Raw genomic sequence first — 27,681 nt, forward strand, 5'->3', positions numbered from 1 at the left:
TCATTTTATCTAAAGAAGTGTGTGTGCACACCTAAGCCCATATCTTGAATAAAATTTTGTTGGTCTCAAAGATGCCACTGAATTCTAACTTTATTCTCCTTATCCTTCCAGTCCTCCAGTTACAAGCTACCTTTTCCCCCTGTTCTGCTTCCAACTCCACTTCCAGACTCAATCTCCTAACTGCTATCTGTCAGCTCTCATTGGTTGCACTCTGAGAGAACTGAAGCCAGATATATCACCACGCAGTCCTGAAAAACATGCAGAGGAAGGTATCCAAGATTATTTGAGGGTTGGAACACCTTCCTGATAACGAAAGGCTGAAGAGTCTGGGACTTTTCAGTTTAGAAAGGAGACAGCTAAGGGGTGTGGGCATGATAGAAGTTCATAAAATAATGCATGGGGTGGAGAAAGTTGACAAAGAACGTTTTTCCCTCTACTAAAATAAAACTCAAAGGCATCCAAAAAATGATGATTGGCTGTAGGCTCAGGATGGACAAAAGGAAATACTTCTTTACACAGAGAGTGACTGAAGTGTTAAATTCACTGCCAGAGGATGTAGTGGTGCAAGGATAGGTCTATCTGTGGCTACTACTCATGGTGACTAAAGAAAACTTCCACATTTAGAGGCAGTCCTAGTGCTAGGAGGCAACATTGAGGAAGTCCTCAGCCTCTATGCCATATTGTTGGTCCTCTAGAGGAGGTGGAATTTCTGTGTCACACATCTTAACAACGAAGATGGTGAGGGGTCTGGAAACCAAGTCCTATGAGGAAAGGTTGAAGGAGCTGGGTATGTTTAGCCCGGAGAGGAGATAACTGAGAGGTGATATGATCACCATCTTCAAGTACTTGAAAGGCTGTCATATAAAGGATGGTGCAGAATTGTTTTTTGTTGCCCCAGAAAATCGAACGAGAACTAAAAGGTTGAAATTAAATCAAAGAGTTTTTGGATAAACATTAGGAAGAACTTCCTGACAGTTAGAGCGGTTCCTCAGTGGAACAGGCTTCCTTGGGAGGTGGTGGGCTCTCCTTCCTTGGAGGTTTTAAAGCAGAGGCTAGATGGCCATCTGATGGCAATGCTGATTCTGTTAACTAGACAGATCATGAGAAGGAGGGTGGGGGCAAGGTATTTGTGAAGTTCCTGCATTATGCAGGGGGTTGGACTAGATGACCCTGGAGGTACCTTCCAACTCTATGATTCTATGACTAGATGGACCACTGGTCTGATCCTATAAGACTCTTCTTATGCTCTTATGCCAGTCTTCCTCTTCAGAATACAACCTTGGAAATGCTTTTTATAAAGATAAAGAGTATTCCTTTAAAGGAACGTGTCCCTATTGAAATCAATAGAACTTAGATTTATTTCAGCTAAACCCTACTTGCTTATTCAGCTGGCCATAACTGCAACTAAAGATGGGTTGGATTCTAACTGGTTGTGGTCCTTACCATGTTTTCTATTTGCAATGAAGTTTTTTTTAAACATATGACCCCATTCCTACAGGCTGAAATGGTATAGCTCATTCTACCACCACATTCCCTGCATTTACAGACTAGCTCTCCTCTACACACACCCAGGCAGCCTGACACCTGGACAGCAGTGTTAATGTCCTCAGCAGGGTACTGTGGTCTGGCTCTCAAAGTATGTAAGCACAACAAAACAAACAAACCATGGTGAACAGCTTGCTTTTGCTGAAGGGGGTTGAACTGAGTCACTGAGTTAATGCTAAGATCCTCAGTAGCCAAGGATTTATGAGATCCTGATAGCACAGTGTTCTAAGGCCCATTTCTGGGAGGGAATTACTATTGGAACCTGCTAGTTTTAAAGGCCCACAAATAAAATGTATCTAATCAAAGAGGCTGCTGAATCAGCTCTATCCCTGGCCTCTGCCAAAAGCTGTCTCTCTCTATTTATTTATTTATTTTGCATTTATATCCCGCCCTCCCCGCCAAAGCAGGCTCAGGGTGGCTAACAACATTGAAAATCAACAATAGAACAATAAAACTATAAAACAAAAAAAGCAGTTACAATAATCAGTTAAAATTAAACAATTTGCAATTTAAATTATTAATACAATTTTAAAACAACAGTTTTGGTGCTACTTCCATATTATGATGTTAAACACTATATACCTTGGTTGAAGGCCATTCAAAATAATGTTGTTTTGCAAGCCTTGCGGAATTGGGCTAAATCCCGCAAGGCTCTAACATCATCTGGGAGCTGGTTCCACCAGTGGGAGGCTGCAATGGAGAAGGCTCGTTCCCTGGTAGCCTTCAATCTCACCTCCCTTGGCCCGGGGATTTCTAACAGGTTTTGTGATCCAGATCTAAGTACCCTCTGGGGAATGCATGGGGAGAGATGGTCCCTAAGGTAGACAGGTCCTCGGCCATATAGGGCTTTAAAGGTAATAACCAGCACCTTGTAGCGAATCCGGAACACTATTGGCAGCCAATGCAATCTCCGCAGCCCCGGCTGCACATGGCCCCAATTAGAGAGACCCAGTAGCAGCCTGGCTGCAGCATTCTGCACCAGCTGCAGCTTCCGGATTTGAGACATGGGCAGCCCCATGTAGAGGGCATTACAGTAGTCTAGTCTCAAGGTGACCGTAGCATGAATCACTGTTGCTAAGTTGCCGTGCTCCAGGAAGGGTGCTAACTGTCGTGCCCGCCTAAGATGGAAAAAGGTGGATCTCGCTGTGGCTGCTATCTGGGCCTTCATAGCCAATGTGGGCTCCAGTAGCACTCCCAAGCTCTTGACTTTAGGTGCCGATATCAGTGGCGCCCCAGCAAAGGCTGGTAGAGGGATTTCCCTTCTCAGGCCACCGTGACTTAGACAAAGGATTTCTGTTTTAATTGGATTCAGCTTCAGGCGACTCAGCCTAAGCCACTCCACCACAACTTGTAACACCGGGGCCAATTTTTTTGGGGCGGAGGCAGGCTGGCCATCCATCAGCAGATAGAGCTGGGTGTCATCTGCATACTGATGACAACTCAGCCCAAATCTCCTGACAATCTGGGCAAGGGGGCGTATATAGATATTAAACAACATCAGGGAAAGCACCGCCCCCTGAGGCACTCCACAATTAAACGGATGCCTCTGGGACGATCGTCCCCCGATTGCCACCCTTTGTCCCCGATCACAGAGAAAGGAAGAAAGCCATTGTAAAGCCAACCCCTGAATCCCTGCATCGGCGAGGCGGTGAACCAGCAACTGATGGTCAACCATGTCGAACGCCGCTGACAGGTCCAACAACAACAGTACTGCTGACTCGCCTTGATCCAGTTGTTGCTGGAGATCATCAACTAAGGCGACCAGCACCGTCTCCGTTCCATGGCCCGGGTGAAAGCCGAATTGGTGTGGGTCAAGGACGGAAGCATCCTCCAAAAAGCTCTGCAACTGTAGCGCTACTGCCCTCTCGATAATTTAACCCAAAAAGGGTAAATTTGAGACCGGCAGATAGTGTGCCAATTTGGCCGGGTCTAATGTTGGTTTTTTCAAGAGGGGATGGACTATCGCCTCTTTAAGAGGTGTTGGAAAGAGCCCATCCAAGAGGGACCTATTTACAATATCCCGTACAGGATATTGAAACTCCATCCAGCAAGCTTTAATCAGCCAGGATGGGCAAGGGTCCAAATCGCATGTTGTTGGGCGTACAGTTGCGAGATTTCTGTCGATTCCTCCAAGCTGAGTGTTGCAAAGCTGTCTAAAGCCGATCCCGAAAACAGGCACGGAGCCTCGAGTTCACTAACTGTTTAAATTGTGGCAGGGAAATCATGGCGGAGCAATGAGACTTTATCCGTGAAAAATGTTGCAAAAGCCTCACGGCCTATTTCCAATTCCCTATGGTTTGGTCTGCCTTGTGGCAGAGTTGTAAGAGTCCAAATGATACTAAATATTTGTGCCGGCCGTGAATTCGCAGATGCAATCTTGGTCGCAAAGTAAACTTTCTTTGTGGCCTTGACTGCCATCTCATATGATCTCATATACTTTCTATAAGATGTTCTCGTTGCTTCGTCATGAGCCCGCTGCCATTGCCTCTCTGAGCCTCCATTTCATTGATTGCAAATCCGCATTATACCAAGGTGCCATCTTTCCACGGGGGCGCAGAGGGCGTCAAGGAGTGATCTCATCAATGGCCATGGTGAGCCGATTTTGCCATAACTCAACCATGTCATTGAGCGAGTCGCCAGGGGTCCCGCAGTTCCCTCTGGAACCATATTGGGTCCATTAGGTTCCTTGGGCGAGCTAAAATACGCTCATCGCCTAAACAGGGTTGGGGTGGCACATCCATACGGGCCTTCAGGGCATAGTGGTCCGACCTTGGCACTGCATCTGCAGTAATTCGGGTCACTGTAGCAACAAATTGAGAGAGTCCTAGCATAGCCATGGATGTCACTAGGTCCATCGCCCAATTGGAGTTCGCGTCATCGGCATGGACGTTGAAATCACCCAGGATTAGAAGCCTTGGGTGTTCCAATGCCCAGCCTGCTGCAGCCTCCATCAGGGATGGTAAGGCTCTGGCCGGTGCATTAGGCGATCAGTACACCAGCCAGATCGCCAAACCCTCTCCCACATCCCACTTCAGACCTGCACATTCAATGCCGTCGATCTCTGGCGTCGGTAGCGCCCGGAAGCCTCCCATATGAATAGTGCCATTCCGCCCCCCCACCCACTAGTCCATATGTCTCCAAATGCTGTTCCAGAAGCATCCGCAAAACCCAGCATGCTTGAGATCCTGTTCTGAAGCCCAGACCTGAGTAGGGTTGCCAAGTCCAATTCAAGAAATATCTGGAGACATTGTGGGGTGGAGCCAGGAGCAAGGTTGTGATAAGCATAATTGAACTCCAAAGGGCGTTCTGGCCATCACATTTCAAGGGTCCGCAAACCTTTTAAATGCCTTCCCTCCATTGAAAATAACAGATAGGGGTACCTTCTTTTGGGGCTCATAGAATTGGACCCCCTGGTCCAATCCTTTTGAAACTCGGAGGGACCTTTGGGGAAAGGCACTGGATGCTATGCTGAAAATCTGGTGCCTCTAACTCAGAAAACAGCCCTTCTGGAGCCCCAGATATCCAAGGATGAATTCTATATCTACATTATTGTTATAGCAATGGCTGTGTTCTAGAAATGGAAATGTTAAGGTAAGCTGAGCTCCCTTTCTCTATTTTCCTTTCTCTAGGACATTTATTTTTTAGCTTCCATTCTATATATGTTTGTCACCACTGGTCTTTGAAGAATTGCCCAATATCTTGCAGGCCCAATTGCCTTGTATTTTTGCATCAATATGAGTGAACTGAACAACACTGTTGTTTGGTGATGATAGGGGGGGCCTTTCCAAATTATAACTAAGTCTGATTGCTGCGGCTAAATATTTAACCGTGTCTTTGTTTTTCAGACGGACATCAGCAAGAGTTAACACATATGCATGATAACAAAAACCATTCCCTTTCTGCTGATTGGCATTTATTGCATTGTTGTTTGAATGGAGCAGATTATGCCATTGTAAATACTAGAGTGGAATCTTGACATGATTTATCTTAAGGTTATACAGATTAATATTGTATGTTTTGTTAAACGATTCATTGCCGTTAATTGGTAAGGGCTGTACAAGACCTTGTGCTTGTAATTGCCCTGTCATACTTCAGTCATGACAGTAGTCCCTGGAACAGGGTGTCTATTAGTCATTTATAAACCCTGGAATCTCAAAAGAGGATCTTGATCCATACCCACTGTGCATTTCATTGTTGTGAAGTTCAGTTTTAGAAAATAGTAGAGGGGCCTGATCCTTCCCAAACAAAATGCTGCTTATTCGGAGAGTTCCTCTAGTATTCTGCTAGTAGTGGTTAGAGTGTCAGACTTGAGTATTTTTCTTAGGAGACCAAAGATCAAATCCTAACTCTGCCATAGAAGTTTGTTAGGTGACATTGGGCCAGTCATGTACTCTCAGTCTAACTACTTCATAGGGCCGTTGTGACGATAATGTAGAGGAGAGAAGAATGATGTAAACTACTTTGGTTTAAGGTTTATAGGATTTATATCCTGCCCTCCCCGCCAAAGCAGGCTCAGGGCGTCTCACAACCAGTAAATTCATAACAATTGAACAATTCAATAGTTAAACAATTAAAGCAAATTAAACAGTTAAAAACAATTTAAACAGTCTGGTGCTAATCATATTTGATGTTTTCTTGCTTCAGATGGTGTTCAGTATATATTAGATGTATATTGGTTACACCATATCAGTCCTTCCATGTTAATTAAAGGCCTGCCAGAATAGAGTTGTCTTACAGGCCTTGCGGAACTGGGTGAGGTCCCGCAAGGCCCTAACTTCTTCTGGCAGTTGATTACACTAATAGGGGGCAGCAATCGAGAAGGCCCTCTCTCTGGTGGACTTTAATCTAGCCTCCCTCGGCCTGGGGATCACGAATAGATTTTTCATCCCAGATCTAAGTACCCTCTGGGGAACATGTTGGGAGAGACAGTCTCTAAGGTAAGCAGGTCCTTGGCCATATAGGGCTTTAAAGGTAATAACCAGCGCCTTGTAGCGAATCCGGTATACTATTGGGAGCCAGTGCAGTTCCTGCAGCCCCGGCTGTATGTGGTCCATTTGGGGAGCCCCAATAACAGCCTGGCTGCCGTGTTCTGCACTAGCTGCAGTTTCTGGGTTCGAGACAGGGGCAGCCCCATGTAGAGGGCATTACAGTAGTCCAATCTCGAGGTGACCATTGCATGGATCACCATTGCCAAGTCGCCGTGCTCGAGGAAGGGAACCAACTGCCTCACCCCCCCTGAGATGGAAAAAGGCAGATTTGGCAGTGGCTGCTATCTGGGCTTCCATTGTCAAGGAAGGCTCCAGCAGCACCCCCAAGCTCCTGACCCTGGACACCATTGTCAGCAGAGCCCCATCAAAAGCTGGTAAGGGAATTTCCCTGCCCAGACCGCCACAACCAAGGCAAAGGACCTCTGTCTTCATTGGATTCAGCTTCAGTCGACTCAGCCTGAGCCATCCCACCACAGCTTGCAGCTCCAGGTCCAAGTTTTCTGGAACACAGCCAGACCAGCTGCCAATCAGTAGATAGAGCTGGGTGTCATCAGCATATTGATGGCAACCCAGCCCATACCTCTGGGCAATCTGAGCAAGAGGGCTCATGAAGATGTTAAACAACATTGGGGAGAGCACCGCCCCCTGAGGCAGACCACAATTAAGTGAGTGTCTCTGGGACGACTGTCTTCCGATCGCCACCCTTTGTCTCTGACCATCAAGGAAAGAGGAAAGCCATTGCAAGGCCAACCCCTGAATCCCTGTGTTGGCAAGACGGTGGGTCAGCAACTGATGGTCAACCGTATCAAACGCAGCTGATAGATCTAACAACATCAGTACCGCCAAACCGTCTTGGTCCAGATGCCTTTGGGGCCCCATTGCAGAGAAACTCATGCTATAAATGAAGTAAAGTAAAAATAATAAATATTTAAAATTTGTTGGCAAGACATTGGTCAGTACCAAGGATTGTTGCTGCTGTGCGTGTTGGGTTAAGATAACAAAGGGCTGAGTCAGGCCAAGGCTCCCACTCAGCAGGTTCTTTCTGCTCTCTTCTTGTGTTTACATTTTCCCTGGCAAAAATGCAGGGCAACGTATGAAAGCCAGTATGCTTATATGTGTTTAACATTAATGCTGTAAAGTATGGACAGCATTTTTCCCCTTTATAGTCTGCCCAATTCAACAGATGCCAAGATGGTTCTTGAGGACCATTCATCTGGACAGTGTAGGCAGCAGAGGCCAGGGTCTTCAAATGTCTGCCACCTCACTAAAGGCCTGGCAGAACAGCTCGGTCTTGCAGGCCCTGTGGAATTGCACTATATTCTGCAGGGCCCTGATCTTGTGGGAGCAAATTCCACTAGGCTGGAGCCAGGCTGAGGCTAAGTGGACATCTTTTGAGCTGGAGACAACCAGCAGATCTTGGTCAGCAGAGTGCAGAGTTCTTCAGGGCACATGGGGAAGAGGTGGTCCTGCAGATATGTTGATCCCAGATCACACAGGGCTTTGAAGGTCATTTCCATACCCTTTTAAAGGATCTGGTACTGAATAGGCAGCCAATGCAATTGGCTTAGCACCAGCTGAATGTGAGTCCACATGGACATCACAGTCAGCAGGCATGCTGCCACATTTTGCACTAGCTGAAGTTTCCAGATCAGTCCCAAGGGCAGCCCTCCATAGATCATGTTACAGTAATCCAGTCTGTTACAGTAGTTCAGTAATCCAATGTGTTATAGTAATCCACCAATAAAAACAATACAAAAATATGATAAATAATCTTAATATAAAAAATCTATCCCCGTTAAAATCTATCCACTTTCAAGTAGGGTAGGATGAGTGGATGGTGAAGACACAGCTGAAGCATACCAGCTGCCTAGTGGCTCACAGTCACCCAAAGGCCTCCAAAAAAAGAGCAGCCTTGAATGCCCTGTGGAACCTAGGGAGGTCCTGCGAGGCATGCTTCTCTTCGGGCAGCAGGTTACTCAGGATGGGAACCACTCCTGAGAAGGCTCTTGCCCTTATTCACACAAGGAGGACAATTCATGGACCAGGGACCTTCAGTAAATTCCTTGATGAAGATTGGAGAGGACAGGGAGGATCATGCCAGGAGTGGCAGTCCCAAAGGTATGAGGGTTGCAGGCTATTTATGGCTTTAAAGGTAAGTACCAACACCTTGAATTGGCACCAGAAACTAAATGGGCGCCTTTATAGCTGCCATAGGATAAGTGTTATATGTGCTGACCAGGACACTCCTGTGCACAATCTGGCAGCTGTGTTCTGGACTATTTGCAGCTTCCGAAGCATCTTCAAAGCCAGTTTGGTGTAGTGGTTAAGTGTGCGGACTCTTATCTGGGAGAACCAGGTTTGATTCCCCACTCCTCCACTTGCACCTTCTGGAATGGCCTTGGGTCAGCCATAGCTCTGGCAGAGGTTGTCCTGAAAGGGCAGCTGCTGTGAGAGCCCTCTCCAGCCCCACCCACCTCACAGGGTGTCTGTTGTGGGGGAGGAAGATAAAGGAGATTGTGAGCCGCTCTGAGACTCTTCGGAGTGGAGGGCGGGATATAAATCCAATATCTTCTATCTTCTTCTTCTTCAAAGGTAACCCTGCAAAGAACACATGTAACCCTGCATAGAGACTCCTGAGTGAATTAATGTGGCAAGGTCCAAGACAGGTAGAAAGCCAGTTGACGGGCCTGGTGTAGATGATAAAACGCAGTCTTCATCCTGAATGTTTATGACCATCATGCTCCTGGTTTACAATCCTGGTTTGTGGTGTACAAACAATCTCCCATTCACTCAGATGCCCATGTTCAGACATTAGGGTGAACTGAAATTTGCTTCATGGCTTTGGCGGTGAGGAAACTACAACTGTGCTCTGCATATGAGGGGAGGAGCCCCCTGCCATATTTGCTTTAAGGCAAGCCATTAATATGCAGTCCAAACAAGAAGACCTTCAAAGAAGTTTTCAGAATGTGTTCAGACCAAACTCTTTACCAGGGAGTTAAATTAAATCTCCCTGATTCATCTACTGGAGAATATGTATATGGAAGAAGACTTTCTTATCTGGATGAGGAATTTAGTACTAGGAACACAAAATGGTTCCCATGGTCATTGGTTTATCCCCGATGCTCAGATGTTAACTGCTGTGGAGGTTGGTGCTATTACAATTTCATTACACACAAGCCCCGAGCCAACCATTTGTGCACACAGCAACCAATGCAGAATGCACATAAACACTGGGATTGGGGCATGTGTGTAAAGAAAATTGTACTAGTATCAGCCACTGTAGTTAATTAGTTTATATATTATTTGTTATATGTCAAAAGGAGTGTGATTCTTAATCTATGTCACTAGGTGGCACAAGTCACTTAGTAGTTTGATACAGCGCTGTAGCTTCGTTTTTAGCATTTAACATTCAAAATGCAGGTTTCTACAAAATTCTGGAATGCTGTGTAGGACAAGATTTGTTGGTTCCACATTCCAAATATTGGCAGGAGGTCCCTCCCAAGTGTGGAAGTCACCTCTACCTGAAAGAGAGCTGTATGTGCATTATTTCTGCTTTTACAGCTATGTGCTGCTCTCATGTGGCAGGACATCCACCAGCTGACTGTACAAGTGAAAAAGAGGAAACATATTTGAGGGAAATAATTTATGTACATATATTTGTCAAGCCATTTTAATATAGCGTACTGTCTGCTAGGGAAGGAGGGACAATTACAAGAGTTTGTAGGAGAAGCTGGAGGCAGAAGACCCCTCCCCCAGCAAAAAAAAAAAAAGAAAAGAAAGGACATTACATCTCAGTTTGAACAGCAGCCTAAACTGTTATTTAACAGTTCTTTAACCATAGGCATAATTGGCAGTAAAACTACTTGGACTCAGTCTCTCCATCTCTGACAGTTTCTGCAAAAAGGCTGCATTGGGGCATCTGCTAGAAATGGATTAGTTGCTGAGTTACTGCTTGTGTGACCCTAAAATGTTGAAAGTGTGAGTGTGGTGCCATGCATGACAAATTAGGTAATGGAATCAGGATACAGTTAGTTTAGCATACTTTCACACTGCTGTTTCATCTGGACACAGAGACAGTCAAGATGCTAACGCATCAGACAATGACTTTAATGTGTCCGGCATACTGTGGACCACTGCTTTTAGTTGTGTTTCTGTGAATGGAAAAACAAGACACTTCATTGCTAGGGTTGCCAAGTCCAATTCAAGAGATATCTGGGAACTTTGGGGGTGTAGCCAGAATACTTTGGGGGTGTTGCCAGAAGACATGGGGTGGAGCCAAGAGAAAGGTTGTGACAAGCATAATTGTACTCCAAAGGGAGTTCTGGCCATCACATTTAAAGGGACCACACACCTTTCAAATGCCTTCCCTCCATTGGAAATAATGAAGGACAGGGGCATCTTCTTTTGGGGCTTATAGAATTGGACCCCTGGGTCCAATCTTTTTGAAACTTGGAGGGTTTTTTGAGAAGAGTCATTGAATGTTATTCTGCAATTTTGGTGCCTGTACCTCAAAACACAGGCCCCCCAGAGTCCCAGATACCCACAGTTCAATTATCCATCATTCCCTATGGGAATCAGTCTCCAAAGAGAATACTGAGTGCCCAGCAGACACTTCCCCACTCCCCATCCCACTTTCTGATGACCCTGAAGCAGGGGGAAGGCCTCCAAACTGGGGGATCCCCTGCCCCCACCTGGGGCTTAGAGGAAACTGTGCTTGTGTCATTCAAAATGCACCAGTCTAAATGCAATACTTCATACAATATACATTATACATGCAACATGAATACCAATGAGCTGCTTAATACTTCTTTATGAACATACATAAGCATAACAAAATATGCAATACATATATTTAGTTGTGACCTGGAAAGTCCACAATGCATTCACATAAGCTACAAAGTCCACAATGTTTACACAAGTAAGTATTAGGCAAGGTAACAAAATAGGATGCTCCAGAAAGAAAACAAGTTGAAGTTGGACATGCTTCCGGTAATAGGCGTGTTTCAATGGCGTATCTTCATCCACAACACAACTCTTCTGGAACCACAGAAAGGATATTCTATAAGTATGTGCATGTCAATTTCCAAGGCTATCACTTTCTAACGTGGCTGTGCGCCGCAGTCTAGAATGTTTTTATCTGGAACCAGGGCTCTTATAAGCTAAGCACGAAGCTGCTAGTCAGTTACTCCCACACGGAGAACCGATAGTGCCGTGTGGGAGTAACTGACTAGCACCTTCATGCTTAGCTTATAAGAGCACTGGTTCCAGATAAAAAAATTCTAGACTGCGGCACACGGCAGCGTTAGAAAGTGATAGCCTTGGAAATTGACATGCACATACTTATAAAATATCCTTTCTGTGGTTCCAGAAGAGTTGTGTTGTGGATGAAGATACGCCATCGAAACACACCTATTACCGGAAGCGTGTCCAACTTCAACTTGTTTTTTTTCTGGAGCATCCTATTTTGTTACCTTGCCTAATACTTACTTGTGTAAACATTGTGGACTTTGTAGCTTATGTGAATGCATTGTGGACTTTCCAGGTCACAACTAAGTATATGTATTGCATATTTTGTTATGCTTATGTATGTTCATAAAGAAGTATTAAGCAGCTCATTGGTATTCATGTTGCATGTACTGTATAATGTATATTGTATGAAGTATTGCATTTAGACTGGTGCATTTTGAATGACACAAGCACGGTTTCCTCTTAGTCTTTCCTTCTCTGTGCTTTTTCCTTTGTTTTTTTTATTATACCCACCTGGGGCTTGGCAACCTTATTCATTGCCAATATAGACTATAAAGCACCTATGTTTTTCTCCTGGAGATGAGGACAGCCAGTATTGTATAGTGTTCAGAGTGACTGGGAGGGGAAAGGGGGAAATCCATTTATCCACTTTCTGTATCTTGTTTGTAGGAAAACACATCTGTACTAAAATCTTCCCATATGACTATAGTTGGTTAAGGGCTACTAAATATGTGAATGTGGCCAGGACTGAATGGAGTATGAATGGCAGATGGATAAGCTAATAGATAATTGGTTCTGCTTCTGTTGCAGTGTAAAAGGCAGGCTTCCTTAGGGTAATGGTGTCTGGTTTCTGCATCTTTGTAGCTGACAAAGCTATGCCTTCATCTTCTAGTAGCAGCACACCTCCCCGCCCCCATAATTTCACTTGCTGATTTGCAGAACATCTTCTTCCCTTTCAGAATAATTGAGGAATGTGCAAGGGAGGAAGTGGAGTGGTCCTTGATGTGAATTTTTCACACATTTTTTCTGAAGGTCTTCTGCATTTATCCTTTAGTCATAAAACTGAAGCCGTGGTGGCAATTTCCGGCATCCTAATTACTACTGCCTCTCCTCAGTCCATTTCCACATACCCCAACAACACTGTCACCGTATTGCCGCCTCCAACTAACACTCCCCGCTGAAGTTGCACTTGCCCAGTACACCCTCTCACCCCTACTGTTCAGGAGTTGAGGTATATATATTCCATTTATAAATATGCCAGAAACTCCTCCTTATGGGGCAATATTCCACCTTTTCATTTACAGTACAGTCCGTGGTTGAATCCAGTGTGAAATAATATCACGTGGCAGACATACTTGTTTAAGTAACATCGAACATCATTTAATAACTATATACATTGAAGCAAACTCTGACAGAAAACAGTTAAATAGCATCAATGGACAAAAAAAAGAATGTTCAATCACAACAGGGGGAGGGGAAAGTTCAGCACCAGAGAAATAGACTCTCTATAGTCTATACTCTCTATACTCAAGCCCCCTTCCCACATGCAAATAGTCTTCACTCTTTCTATTCAAACAAGGCTACAGTTGGCTGCTTGCTTTAAGAGGTAGGAAGCCATTTGAAGGCTCCTTTTCACTCCTCCCCCCACCTGCAAGTGGGAGGGGGTGAAAGGCAGGCTTCTAATGACTGCCTACCTTCCTGCCTGCTTGCCTGTCTTTGTGTCATTTCTGTCTCCCTTCCTTTCTTCCCCTTTATTTTATTCCTTTCTCCCAAACTTTGTGCACCACTATGAGGGGCGGGGGTCCTCGCTTGGGGCAGCAGGAACCATGCTTGGCACATGGAAGTAGGCAAGGTTGGCAGTGACCTGGGGCATCCTCTCCCCGCTACTCTCGGCTGAGAGCGAATGGATGGCGTGTCGGCAGCATTCTCCACCAAGCCTGGCTTCCCTCGCAAGGGAAGCTGGGCTCAGAGGAAAATGCACTTCGCCCAGCTGCTTTCGCCTTGAAAGTGAGAGCAGCCAAGCAGGGCGTGTTCTTCTCCTTCAAGCTCCGGGCTGTTATGTATATGGACTCATGTGAGAACTGAACGGGGTGTTCTGGCCTGGCCTGTTGGAGCCAGACAGCCAGAGCTTGGGGACTTGTTTCACTACCACCTCCACTCATCGATCCATTGAACCTATTATATTATAGTGGCAACGAGGATGGGATATTGGTGAGCGGCCCAGTCTGGCACCGCACTGCGCATCGCTGCTCTGATTCCCAGCACCGCACTCCACACTGCCACAACTGATGAAATGGCCACTACACCAGGACCATTTCCAGACTTCAACGTGGGCACCCCAGAGAAATGGGAGACCTGGTTGGAGCAACTGGAGAATCACATCAAATACAATGATGTCACAGGCTGCAGGAAGAAGGCGCTGCTCCTCAGTTCTTGTGAAATGGACGTCCTGGAGCTGGCGCAAGACCTCATGGTACCCATGACCCTCAAGGCAACCACCTTTGATGAGATCACCATGGCCCTCACAGCTCACTTTGCTCTGCAGCTGACAGTCCTGGTGTGCAGCCTCGAGTTCTTGGAGCGCAACCAGCAACCCAATGGGTCTGTGGCCAAATTCAGCACCACTGTCTGCCAATTATCCATCCACTGCGATTTCCCGGTCCTGGACAAAACCCTGAGGGACCGGTTCATCTTTGGCCTGTGGGATGAGAAACTGCGGTGGAAACTGGTCAGTAAGGACGACACTGACCTGGCCTACAAGAAAACAGGAAAGGAGCGAGCCGCAACATCCGCACATCAAATTGCTGCTTCATCATCAGAATCGGAGGATGTGGGGGAAGATGACACACTCAAGCTCTGACACACGGCTCAGAAGCAACCACCCAGATGGCCATCGGAGACTGCGCCTGCCTGTGAGTGTGCCAGCTGTGGAGAGGACCATGAGCGATGCTTCTGCTGATTCAGAGAGATGGTCTGCCACCAATGCAGAAAGATGGGCCATCTAGCTAGGGTCTGCTGCTCCCGGTCCAAGCAATCCAGCCCAAGCAGTGCAGCCAGGCAGAATCTGGCCCAGCGCCAGGATGCCACCATCGTGGAAGACCTCCACTCCATCGCCACCACAGAAGAACAGGTATGCCCTCCCCCGGTAAATTGCAAGTAGCTGTGCTCATCGAGGGCAAGCCATGCAAAATGGAGGTGGACTCGGGGGCTGGACAGACTGTTATTTCTCTCAGGACCTTCCGAAGGTTGTGCCAGTGTGTGGGTACGGGGGGGGGAAGCCCAGCTGCAGCCATCTCTGTTGTCTGGGACTATCAGAAATAGAAGATAGCAGAAGGGAGTGGGGTTCCTGAGGGTGAAGTACGGCGGCTTCTCCAGGAGGCTGCCTCTGATAGTCGGGGAAGGGGACTTGGGCAGCTTGTTGGGCCAAACATGGTTTGTGCCCCTGCGAATCCAAGTGACTGGACTAAATCAGAGACTTTCAGAGCATCTGTGAGGAATTCCCAGCAGTCTTCCACAGGACCCTAGGAACATACACTGGCCCGCCTCCGTATCCCTACAACTAGACCCTAACATCCAGCTCATAAGGCTGAAGACCCAGTGTGTCCCTTTTCCCCTTAAACACAAGATAGACGAGGAGCTAGAACTCCTAGTGGCACAGGGCATGTTGGAACCAGTTACTAACGCTCATTGGGAGACGCCCATCATAACCCCAGTCAAGCTGGATGACCACGTCCACCTCTGTGTGCACTATAAGTGCACTATAAATAAAGCGTTGAGAGGCCATGCCACCTTCCAAACGATGAAGGACCTACTCACGTCCAACAGCCTGTTGGTGCACTTTGATGAGCGGCTGCCCGTCGTCTTGGCCTGTGATGCAGAGAGAACACAAGCACAGAGTGAGTATAAATGGGCAATTTTTGCAGTGGAAGATGGAAAGTAGTGGGATGCTGCAGGGCTCAGTACTGGTCCCATGCTCTTTAACTTGTTCATTAATGATTTGGAGTTGGGAGTAAGCAGTGAAGTGGCTAAGTTTGCAGATGACACTAAATTGTCCAGGGTGGTGAGAACCAGAGAGGAATGTGAGGCACTCCAAAGGGATCTGTTGAGGCTGGGTGAGTGGGTGTCAATGTGGCAGATGAGGTTCAATGTGGCCAAGTGCAAGGTAATGCACACTGGGGCCAAAAATCCTAGCTATAAATACAAGTTGGCGGGGTGTGAACTGGCAGAAACTGACCAAGATCTTGGGGTCATGGTAAATAACTCATTGAAAATGTCAAGGGAGTGTGCGATTGCAATAAAAAAGGCCAATGCCATGCTGGGAATTATTAAGAAGGGAATTGAAAACAAACCAGCCAGTATCATAATGCCCCTGTATAAATCGATGGTGTGGCCTCATTTGGAGTACTGTGTACAATTCTGGTCACTACACCTTAAAAAAGATATTATAGCATTGGAAAAAGTGCAGAAAAGGGCAACTAGAATGATTAAAGCAGGAGTGCCAAACATGCAGTTCAGGGGCCAAATCAGATCCCTGAAGGGCTCCTAGCCCCCCCACCCCGCCCCGAGCAACTGGCTATCATCTGCTTACTTCTCCCTCTCCCTTGTTTCTTTCTGCATAAGAGCTTGTTTTGCAAGGCTTGCTCAATTGCACAGGAGCTACCAAGCAAAACCTCTATTTTCTCCATTGGCTGAGGCTCCTCCCTTGCGGAGGAAAGGGGGGGAGGCAGAGCTTGCTTTGCCAGGCTCTTTCAATCGCACAGCAGAGCTACTGAGCCAAGCCTCTCTTCCTTCTATTGACTGAGGCTCCTCCCTGCCCGAGTTCCCTGGGGAAGGAAGCAAAGAGCCAGAGCTTCCTTTGCCCAGTTCCCTGGGTCCCATGGAAAAAATACAAAGAAAACATCTTTAAGACCAATGAGTGCTAATGTTTTCAGCATGTTTTAAGTATTTAATATACTTAAGATTGAGGGTCCAAAGATTGAGGGTATTGAATGTGCCGGTTTAGCGTGGGATGTCGGAGAGGGGTTGGCGATCTGGCTGGTGTACTGTCCGCCTAACGCACCGGCCAGCGCCTTACCATCCCTGATGGAGGCTGTGGCGGGCTGGGCGTTGGAGTACCCAGGGCTTATGGTCCTGGGTGATTTCAACGTCCATGCCGACGACTCGGCCTCCACTCAGGCGATGGACCTAGTGTCTTCCATGGCGACACTGGGACTCTCTCAATTTGTTACGACACCCACGCACCAGGCCGGGCACATGTTAGACCTGATCTTTGCGTCCGGGATTTCGGTGAACGATATCGCGGTAGAAGCGGTACCATGGTCGGATCACCTAGCCCTCAAGGCCCGTGTGGAGATGCCACCCCAACCCTGTATGGGCGGAGAGCCTATTTTGGCTCGCCCCCGGAGCCTGATGGACCCGGAACGGTTCCAAATGGCACTAGGGGATCCCTGGCCCCCTGGCGATTCCCTCGATGACCTGGTGGAGGCCTGGCAAGGCCGGCTGACCAGGGCCATCGACGAGATCGCACCTCGACGTCCTCTGCGCCCTCGCAGGAGGCTGGCCCCATGGTATACCCTGGAGCTACGCCGGCTGAAACAGGGGCTCAGACGACTAGAGAGGCAGTGGCGGCATACTCGGGACGAAGCGACGAGAACATCTTATAGAACGTTTATGAAGTCTTATGAGATGGCAGTCAAGGCTGCAAAGAAAGATTACTTTGCAGCCAAGATTGCATCTGCAGATTCGCGCCCGGCACAATTATTTAGAATAATTGGAGATCTTACTACATTGCCTCAAGGCAAACCAAATGTTAGGGAATTAGAGATTGGCTGTGAGGCTTTTGCGAAATATTTTGCAGATAAAATCACGTCGCTCCGCCAAGACCTGCCTATCACATTGGATGCAGTACGGGAACTTGAGGCTCCGCGCCTGTCTTCGGGTTTGGAGTTGGGTCGGTTTGACCCGCTCAGCCTGGAGGAAGTCGATGGAATTCTCTCTGTTGCGCGCCCAACAACTTGCGATTTGGACCCTTGCCCCTCCTGGTTGATTAAAGCTTGCCAGAGGGAGCTTAGATGTCCTTTACGGGACATAATAAATAGATCCCTCTCGGAGGGGCGTTTCCCATCACCTCTGAAAGAGGCTTTGGTCCGCCCCCTCTTGAAAAAATGCACAGCAGATCCGGCCGAATTGGCAAATTACCGACCGGTTTCTAATTTACCGTTTTTAGGTAAAATTATTGAGAGGGCAGTGGCGCTGCAACTACAGGGTTTTCTGGATGACGCTTCCGTCCTAGACCCTTGCCAGTCCGGCTTTCGCCCGGGCCACGGGACGGAGACAGTGCTGGTCGCCTTGGCAGATGACCTCCACCGGCAACTGGATCGAGGAGGCGTGGCGGTGCTGATGCTGTTAGACCTGTCGGCAGCGTTCGACACGGTCGACCACCGGCTACTGACCCGCCGCCTCGCCGACATAGGGGTCAGGGGGCTGGCCTTACAATGGCTCTCCTCCTTCCTCAAAGGTCGGGGACAAAGGGTGGCAATCGGGGGTGAGCTTTCCCGGAGGCGCACACTAGATTGTGGGGTGCCTCAGGGAGCAGTTCTCTCCCCGATGTTATTTAACATCTACATGCGCCCCCTTGCCCAGATTGCCCGGAGTTTTGGACTGGGCTGTCATCAATATGCGGATGACACCCAGCTCTATCTGCTAATGGATGGCCGGCCTGACTGCGTTCCAGTGAACTTAGACCGGGCACTGCAGGCCGTGGCAACTTGGCTTAGGCTGAGTGGGTTGAAGCTGAACCTGACGAAGACAGAGGTCCTTTGCGTGGGGCGCGGCGCTCTGGGAAGGGAAATACCTCTCCCGGTTTTTGACGGTGCGCCGTTGAAGGCGGCGGGCCGGGTCAGGAGCCTGGGAGTCCTACTGGAGCCTTCACTATCAATGGAGGCCCAGGTAGCGGCCACTGCCAAGTCGGCATTCTTCCACCTGAAGCGGGCAAGGCAGCTGGCTCCTTTCCTGGAGCGCCGGGACCTGGCAACAGTGATCCATGCGACGGTCACCTCAAGACTAGACTACTGCAATGCCCTCTACATGGGGCTGCCTTTGTGTCGAACCCGGAAGCTGCAGCTAGTGCAGAACGCAGCGGCCAGGCTGTTATTGGGACTCCCGAAATGGGAGCATATACAGCCGGGGCTGCGTGAACTGCACTGGCTGCCAGTTACATACCGGGTCCGATACAAAGTGCTGGTTATTACCTTTAAAGCCCTATATGGCCGAGGACCTGCCTACCTGAGGGACCGTCTCTCCCCATATGAGCCCCAAAGAGCACTGAGGTCGGCAGGGAAGAACACGCTGACTATCCCTGGGCCAAAGGAGGCGAAATTACAGAGTACACGGGCACGGGCCTTCTCTGTTATAGCCCCGTGCCTTTGGAATCAACTTCCGGAGGAGGTACGGGCCCTGCGGAATTTGGACCAATTCCGCAGGGCCTGTAAGACCATCCTTTTCAAGCAGGCGTTTGTAGAACTTGATAGGATGGCTGTTTAATTACCAACTATTTATCTAGTGACCCCTGCCATAATACAAGTGTACAGATAACATCAGGAAGATCACCGCCGTTTAAACTATGGAATGATCCAGACATTTGGAACTGGTTTTAGATTGTTGTTTTAAATCAATGTATAACTTAAATGTTGTTTTAAATTACCTTATATTGTATATTTTATATTGTATAATTTTATCGAACTCTTGTCAGCCGCCCTGAGCCTGCCTAGGCGGGGAGGGCGGGATATAAATAAAATTTATTATTATTATTATTATTATTATTATTATTATTATTATTATTATTATTATTATTATTATTATTATTATTATTATTATTATATATATATTTGTGTTTGTCTGTGTTCTCTATAAAATTTATATCTCTGCTACCTAATCCTAAATAAGTACACACATGGCCCAGCCTGACATGGCTTGGCCCAACCCAACATGTCCTGGCCCAACAAGGTCTCAATTATGTCAGATCCAGCACTTACAACAAAGAAGTTCGACACCTCTGGATTAAAGGGTTGGAACACTTTCCCTAAGAAGAAAAGTTAAAACGCTTGGGGATCTTTTGCTTGGAGAAACGTCGACTGTGGGGTGACATGATAGAGGTTTACAACATTATGCATGGGATGGAGAAAGTAGGGAAAGAAGTACTTTTCTCCCTTTCTCACAATACAAGAACTCGTGGGCATTCAATGAAATTGCTGAGCAGTCAGATTAGAACTGATAAAAGGGGACTTCTGGGGGAGGAAAATACCGAGCTGAGCTGCTTCTCATAACGGGAGCAGGCTGGAACTTCTGTTTGGGGTAGTGGAAGGCAAATTAATGCCTACTGCCTACTTTTCTCAGTTAAAGATTAGTCCAAGATATGCACAGGAAACTTTGAGGAGATTTACCTTGGCTAAAAGGGAGTCCCGGGGGGGGGGGGGGCTCCTTTGAGGGGTCTCTGGAGAAGAGTTACATTTTCATCATCTGCAGAAGTTCTCTGAGTCATTTATTTGACATAAGCTCGACAGAATCCTAACCTTCTTGGACTTTGGTAAACATCTAAAGCTACACAAGACCGGTGTGGATCTGGATAATTTTTTTTTCAATTTTTAAAATGCTTTATTGAATTGAGAAACATGGTACAAATACATCAACAAATCAGTAAGTGTGCACCAAGTACCAATACAGAACAGGGAAGTAGGTGCATACACCATAGGCCATCTTAGAGCAAAATTACAGCAACAATTGACATGACATCAGTATAGCATGGTATGAGTTACTAGGAATATTGTTATCAGCTAACTCTTTGTCTATAAAGGGACGCCATTTTTCTATAAAACTCAGGGAAGCAATTTGTTGAGAACGATGGGGGTCTAAATCATAAGTAAGCTTATCTAAAACAAAATAATCCCACAATTTCAACCACCAAGTCCATCGTGAGGGAGGAGATTGCTGCTTCCAGACTAGGGCTATTGCAAATTTAGCAGCCACAAACATATGCGAGATCAATTCCTCTACAGGTTCGGAAGTGTTTGAGGTGCCTATAAGATTCAAAAGAGCGTATCCAGGCATAAGTGGTGGAGAGTGTGAAGTGAGAGCTAGTACTTCTTGGTAGATTTGCCTCCAAAAGCTATTTATGACTGGGCATAGCCACCAAGAGTGAAAAAATGTGCCCTTCTGGCCACAATTCTTAAAACAGAGAGGCAAGATAGAGGATGAGTGTGCTAACTGCACTGGAGTTCTGTACCATCGCGTAAGGACTTTTAAGGCTTGAAGTTGAACGTTCATTGCTTTTGTTTTGTATATGGAAGAACACCAAATAGCCTGCCACTGCTCCTCAGTCAGCTCCATGTGCAGGTCTTGGACCCAGGCACCTTGGTAAGAGTGTGGCACTGCGTTAAGGGGGCGGAGTAGTATTTTATAAATCTTTTATATCAATCCTTTGATCGGGATTGAGTCACAAAATAAAATCTTTTCAAAATCAGTAAGGTGAATGCGTAAAGGAGGTGTATAGAGATGCGAGTCAAGTAAATGCCGAAGTTGAAGATACTCAAACCAGGGGAGCCGAAGGTTGGAGTCAGCCTCCAGAGTCCCTTTGTCTTTTACTACCCCATTAAGAAGGACATCGACAAAGCGAGTCAGCCCCAATCGTCTCCATTTCACAAATGAGTTTTTACCCAGTCCTGGAGCAAACCAGTGCTGACCAATAAACGTGGTTAAGGGAGAGGTTGGAGGAGCTATCTTAATATGATGTTTACGCCAAACCTGCAATAAGGAAGCTAAAAAAGGATTTGGAGAAAGAGAAGATTTAACTCGTTTGGGAACATTCCAGAGCTCTTCTTGAAAAGAAGGGGCCTTAAGATAAGAATTTTCGATCAACTTCCAGTCCGCCACATAAGAGAACCTATAATATTTCACCAAGTTAGAAAGAATAATAGCATCATGGTATCTAAAAATATCTGGGATCCCCAGTCCACCCATTGAAATAGACCGTCTGCACGATGCAAAGTTGAGCCTTGGTTTCCGATGTTGCCAAATGAATTCATTCATTTGGGATTGCCACTTATGTAGCAAGGAGGCCGGGACACACAGAGGGACAGCGCGTAAGTAGAACACTATTTTGGGAAGGATCAAAGATTTAATTAAGTAAATGCGTTCCAAAAGGGTGAAAAATTGTTGTTTGCCGGAGTAGGTTAGGAGTGACTTGATAGATTTGGAGATTTCCGCCTGATTGACAGCTGGGAGAGTATTAAAGTCAAGTGGGATGTGAATGCCAAGGTGTTTCCAAGATTTGTTAACCCACTTATAGCGATAGTGCTTTCTGATAAAGGAGATGGAGGCTGGGGATAGAGTAATAGAATGCAAGAGAGATTTATCAAAGTTTATGGTAAGGCCTGAAGCATTGGCAAATTCAGAGAGGTGAGAATGAATTGCTGGAAGTGACGAGGAGGGATTAGTAAGATACAAAGTTATGTCGTCCACGAAGAGACTTACCTTAAAAACTTCGGTCTCCACAGGGACACCCTGGATGCGAGTATCATTCCTGATTTTGATGGCAAGAGGCTCAATTGCAAGAGCAAATAAAAGGGGTGAGAGAGGGCACCCTTGTCGAGTGCCTCTAGACAAGTTGAAGATAGCTGAGTTTAAATTGTTAATCCGAAGTAGCGCTGAAGGGGAGAAATAAAAAGAATCTATAAGATTGTGAAATTTAGGACCAAAATCCATTCTTTCGAGCAAAGAGTGCAAATAAAGAGGTTCGACCGAGTCAAAGGCTTTTTCTATGTCTATGGATAGAATACAGGCATCTTGAACGGCCTTGGATGTACAGTGATAGATCAGGTTCAATGTTTTTTGAGTGACATCAGTTAGATCACGACCAGGGATGAAACCTGCCTGATCTGGGGCAATATACTTTTCTATAAAACTATTTAATCGCTTAGTTAGAATGCTGGCAAAGAGCTTGTAGTCTGTGTTTAAGAGTGATATCGGTCGATAGGATTTGGGGTCTAGTTCATCTCTTTCTTTCTTATGCAAAACAATAATCTTGGCCAGACTCCAGGACTGGGGGATAGAGCCAGAGTCAAGAATATGATTAAAAAGAGTTAATAAATACGAGGATAGTGAGGAACTATAAGCTTTGTAGAATTCAGAGGTGAAGCCATCAAGACCCGGAGATTTGTTAGTGCGCAATGACTTGATGGCTGCAGCAAGTTCCAGCTCATCAATGGGGTGGTCAAGGTACTTTCTGTGAGTTTCTGACAAAGTGGGAAGAGAAGTGATAGATTGAAAGAAATTAGAGATTAGATCCGGTGATGGGTTTTTGGATTGGTATAAAGAGGAGTAAAATTGGCTAAAGGCAGCTAAAATAGATTTAGAAGAAGTGCATAAAGTACCTTTGCAGTCTCTGAGACCTTTTACATTCAGGTTGGCAGCTTGTTGTTTGGCTTTCCATGCCAGGAGCCTGTGAAATTTAGGGCTTCGATAGCAATATGCCTGTTTAGTAAATAGCAAATTGCGTTTGATTTTTTGCGTTTCTAAGGCTTCTAATCTCTTTCTTTCCTCTTACAAGTGTTGATAAACTTTTTTGTTGCATGTACGTTTGTGTTGAAATTCAAGATCTCTGATTTTCGCAGTCAGGGCAGTAATAAGAGGTTGCTTTTTCTTTCTCTGGGCCGCGGTCAATGCAATAATCTTACCTCTTAGGACAGCTTTGCAAGCATCCCAGACTGTTTGGGGGGGGGGGGGTGTCACCAGAAAGGTTATGATTGAAAAATTCGTTAATTTTGCGTTCAATTTGGTTGGAAAGTTCCTTATCTAGTAATAAATAATTGTCAAGTCTCCATGAAAAGCTACGGTCATATTGCTCAGTTGCCCTTATAGTGCAGAGAACTGGCGCATGGTCAGACCAAAGTTTTGATTCAATGGAAGCATCTACAAGAGTGTTGCAAAGAGAGTTGGAAATAAAGATATAATCGATGCGTGTGTGGGTTTGATGCTGTGATGAGAAATAAGTAAAGTCTTGTTCATTTTGATGAAGAAACCTCCAGAAATCCGTAAGTCCCATATCCGACATTATTTTTTGCAGACCTGAGGGCGAGGGGCACTGGCTGGGGAGGAGATGAGGAGGCAGGCGATTGGTTTTTTAATCTAGCCGGGTGTCCATAAGGAAATTAAAGTCAGCCCCGATAATTAGAGGGCCTTCCTGGAAAGCTCTTAGTTTGGACATAACCTCGCGAATGAAGTCCAGCTGTCCCGAATTAGGTGCGTAAACAGCAGCCAGGGTTATGACTTCTTCATTAAGCCTACCTTTAACAAATAGAAATCTACCACGATCATCCTTTTCAGTGGCCAGACAAGAGAATTGAACTGAGCATGAGAATAGAATAGCGACTCCTCTAGCATGTGAGGAGCCAGGAGCGGTAAAGGTCAGGGGAAAGTGAGAGGAGTGAAATAAGAGATTAGTGTCATTTCTTAGGTGCGTCTCTTGCAAAAGAATAATATCTAGAGCCCGCTTCTTCAGGCTTGAGAGGATGCGTCTAGATTTAATTTTGCTATTAAGCCCTCGACAGTTCAGTGAAAGAACCTTTAGATCTGGAGCCATTTAGACCAAAGTAAGTAGATGGTGGGAGAAATCTCCCATTGAGGATAAGAGACAAGAAGAAGGTAATGTAGGTGTGGAGCATGAGGTCTATGGCAAGAAAGTGCTGCATAGGACCCCATAGCAGCACAGTAAAATGATGAGTATGCAAATATAAGTAAAACGATGCCCAGAAATAAGACTGCGATGGTTACGTGACAGGGTGCTAGAAGTTTATAAATCACGAGGGGTGGGCCAAAGTGTTGCGGTGACTTATGTCCACTTGACTGGCTTTTAAAAAAAAAATGCGGTGAACCCAAGGGTGGAAGGACCCTGATCCAAAAGACAAAGCCATGGGGCATGAAAGCATAAACATACCACCTCTAAAGCGATCAAAGTGCATTAGTGCCATGTCAAATAAACAAAAGCTAAAAAGAAAAAGGAGTTTAAAGAGAGCAGACAGACAGCCATGTAATGACATTACTTGAACAGCAGATGGCATACCAAAGTAACAAGTTGAACAGTAGCTAGCATAGTTAACACTATAGTGAAGGTAACAACAATGAATGCACCATGTTCCCTCCCCCCTCCCCCCTCCCCCTTTCTCTGTTCCTCCTGCAAACAAGTTATGTTTGTATGCGAGATGGAAAGGCATGTGCAGGAGGACAGATCCCTTAGCAGGTAAGGTGAACAATGCCACCAGAAATAAACATATGGGGAAAACCTGCGGGCCCCAGGGAACCACCCAAGACAGGGGACCTCGTACCCTTCCACTACACATCCCCACCATTTTTGGGGGAGCTGGAGAGTCAAAACCCACACTACCCTTTCCCACCCACCCACCCTCAGATAACATGAAACATATTATTCATTTCTTCAAAGAAAGATAATAAGGTGACACAGGTTTATAGAGAGTTTACGGATTGTAGAGATTGCATAGGATCTGAAGCATGAGTTGGCTCAGGAGAACGAACTGAGATCTTGCGGTCTTTAGGCGGTGATGCGAAAGTCCATTTTCGCTTTTGTGACTTGCGATCCAGCTCCATCGGTACATCTAGGTTGAGTGACTGAAGTAAATATAAGCCAGCCTCAGGGTCTTCAACCGTCCAATTTTTCCCTTGATGGTGAACAACGAGCCTGCCTGATGGCGACCATCTATAGTGGATGTTTGCTACAGCCAGTTTTTGGGCTATCGGCTTGAGGAAATGTCTGTTCTGTAGAGTCTCTGCAGACAAGTCTGGGAAGGCAAGAATTTTCTTGTCTTTAAAAGCTAGACCATTCAGGTTTCTGGCAGTGTCTAAAATCTTTTTGACACGGATATCAGCTAGTTCTATGATGACATCCCAGGAGCCACAGTAACGTGGGGAGAAAGCTGAGCCTAGCCTATAAGCATGAACGATATGTGGGGCAATGCCGTCTTCCAAGTGAAGAGCTGTAGATAGCCAGGATGCTAAGAAACTAGCAAGATCTGAGGTACCTTCCTCATGTTCCTCAAAACCTCTCAGTTTAACGTGCCGCTCCCGCGCTTTATTGTCAAGTGCCAAGATTTTGTCTGTGGCCCAGCGTTCTTGCCTTTGAAGATGGCGGATGTCATCCTGATTCACTAGGCCCGTTTCTAGCGCCGAATTAGCTGTGGCTGTAGCTTCTTTCAGAGTGATTTGTAAAGTGCTGATCTGATCTGTGATCGGTTTGAGTATAGCTGCCATGTTATCAAACATTTTTGACTGGAATGAACTCAGAGTATTGTGAAACTCTTTCGCTGTAAGCAAGTCCGTTAAAGGAGGTGAGCTGACAGCGTCATCCGCCATTTTTGTTGTTTCGTGAGGCCTTGTCAGGGAGCGGCCTGCTTGCGAGCTAGAATCTAGGAATGATTTGAGGAGCCGAGCACTAGCTAAAGTTGGCTTATTCTTTTTATGGGACGATTTTCCCATAATCCGATAAAAAGCAGAGTGCAGAAACCTGCGTCGATGAGGGAGGGTGAGGGGATCAGGTCAGGAGCTTGAGCCTCACACTTCAGTCACCATTCGCGCCAAAGCCACGCCCCCCCTGGATAATTGGCAGAAAAGGTACAGATTACTATCTTTCATTCCTTGACTATTTACAGTTAAACAGAATAAATTCAGAAGGTGGGAAATGGAAATCTAGAAAGCTTGGAAGAAGAAGGGAGGAAGAGGTGAAATTTGGACTTTGTAAATTTAAAGGACAGTGCTAAAAAGTGGAAAGGAATTTATTGTTTGGTCTACTTGCGGTCTTGAAAAAAGAGCACCATCGTCACAGACCTGCAGCGTATACAATCAACACAGGAAGTACGTCAAGCATCGTGAGATCTCTTTACCAGTGAAAACGAGACTTGGTGGCAAGTAAAGCAGGAAGTAGCGGATGAAAAGCCTACTCTAGGATTATAATACCATTGAGAAACATCGGCAGCCATTGTTTGGAGGTCAAAATTAAAATAATGTTTTTAAAATGTTTGGGACATTAAAAATTGTTGGAATTAATTGAGATGATGACAAGAAGATAAATACTATTGGACATATTGTTTGTAATGGGCTTTAGAAGCCTTTAAAAGAAAAGGGGAAAAATTTGCAGAGAGAAGCAAAAAGTTGCGACCGCCATTTTGAAGGATTTAAAAATTTAAAAAAAATAATATCTCAGCCTGGGAAGCTCTGAGGATGGTAAAATTAGGCTTGTTATAAAAAGCAAGTTCTAATCCTTTGAATCTGATAGTTAAATTTGAAATTGGTGAGATCAAAATTTTCGGTGTTTTTAAATGTCAGGACACAAGCAAACCCGTACAAGGGCTACTTCATTGGAAAAAATGCAGGATCAATTAGAGGCAAGAGAGGCCAGAATTATGAAAGGCATGAGAGAGATGATAACTGCATCAAAAAAAGAAATTATTGAAGAGATTAAAAAAGATATGGAAGATCTCAGAAAGGAAAGAGAAAACATCTAAGAAAATGCAGGAGGTAGAAGGGAGAATGAAAGTACATGATTCCACCTTGTTGAAAATGCAAGAAAAAGTGACAGTCCATGACTGCAAATTGATGGAGACTCAGATACGTCTGAGAGGAGTACCTAAAAAGGAAGATGGTGACTTGAAAGAATATATAATAAAAATAATTGCAGAATTTTTAGAGGAAGATCCTGAAGAGACTTTTAAAATATGTATGACTATATGTATAGAGTGAACTCACTCTATGCCAAGAAAAATAATTTACCAAGAGATGTTGTCATAAGATACATGATAAAAGAAATGGTGGGAAAGATCATGAATAAAAACTTTGATCA

This window comes from Heteronotia binoei, chromosome 1, assembly GCF_032191835.1.
Source record: "Heteronotia binoei isolate CCM8104 ecotype False Entrance Well chromosome 1, APGP_CSIRO_Hbin_v1, whole genome shotgun sequence".
Lineage (NCBI taxonomy): Eukaryota > Metazoa > Chordata > Lepidosauria > Squamata > Gekkonidae > Heteronotia > Heteronotia binoei.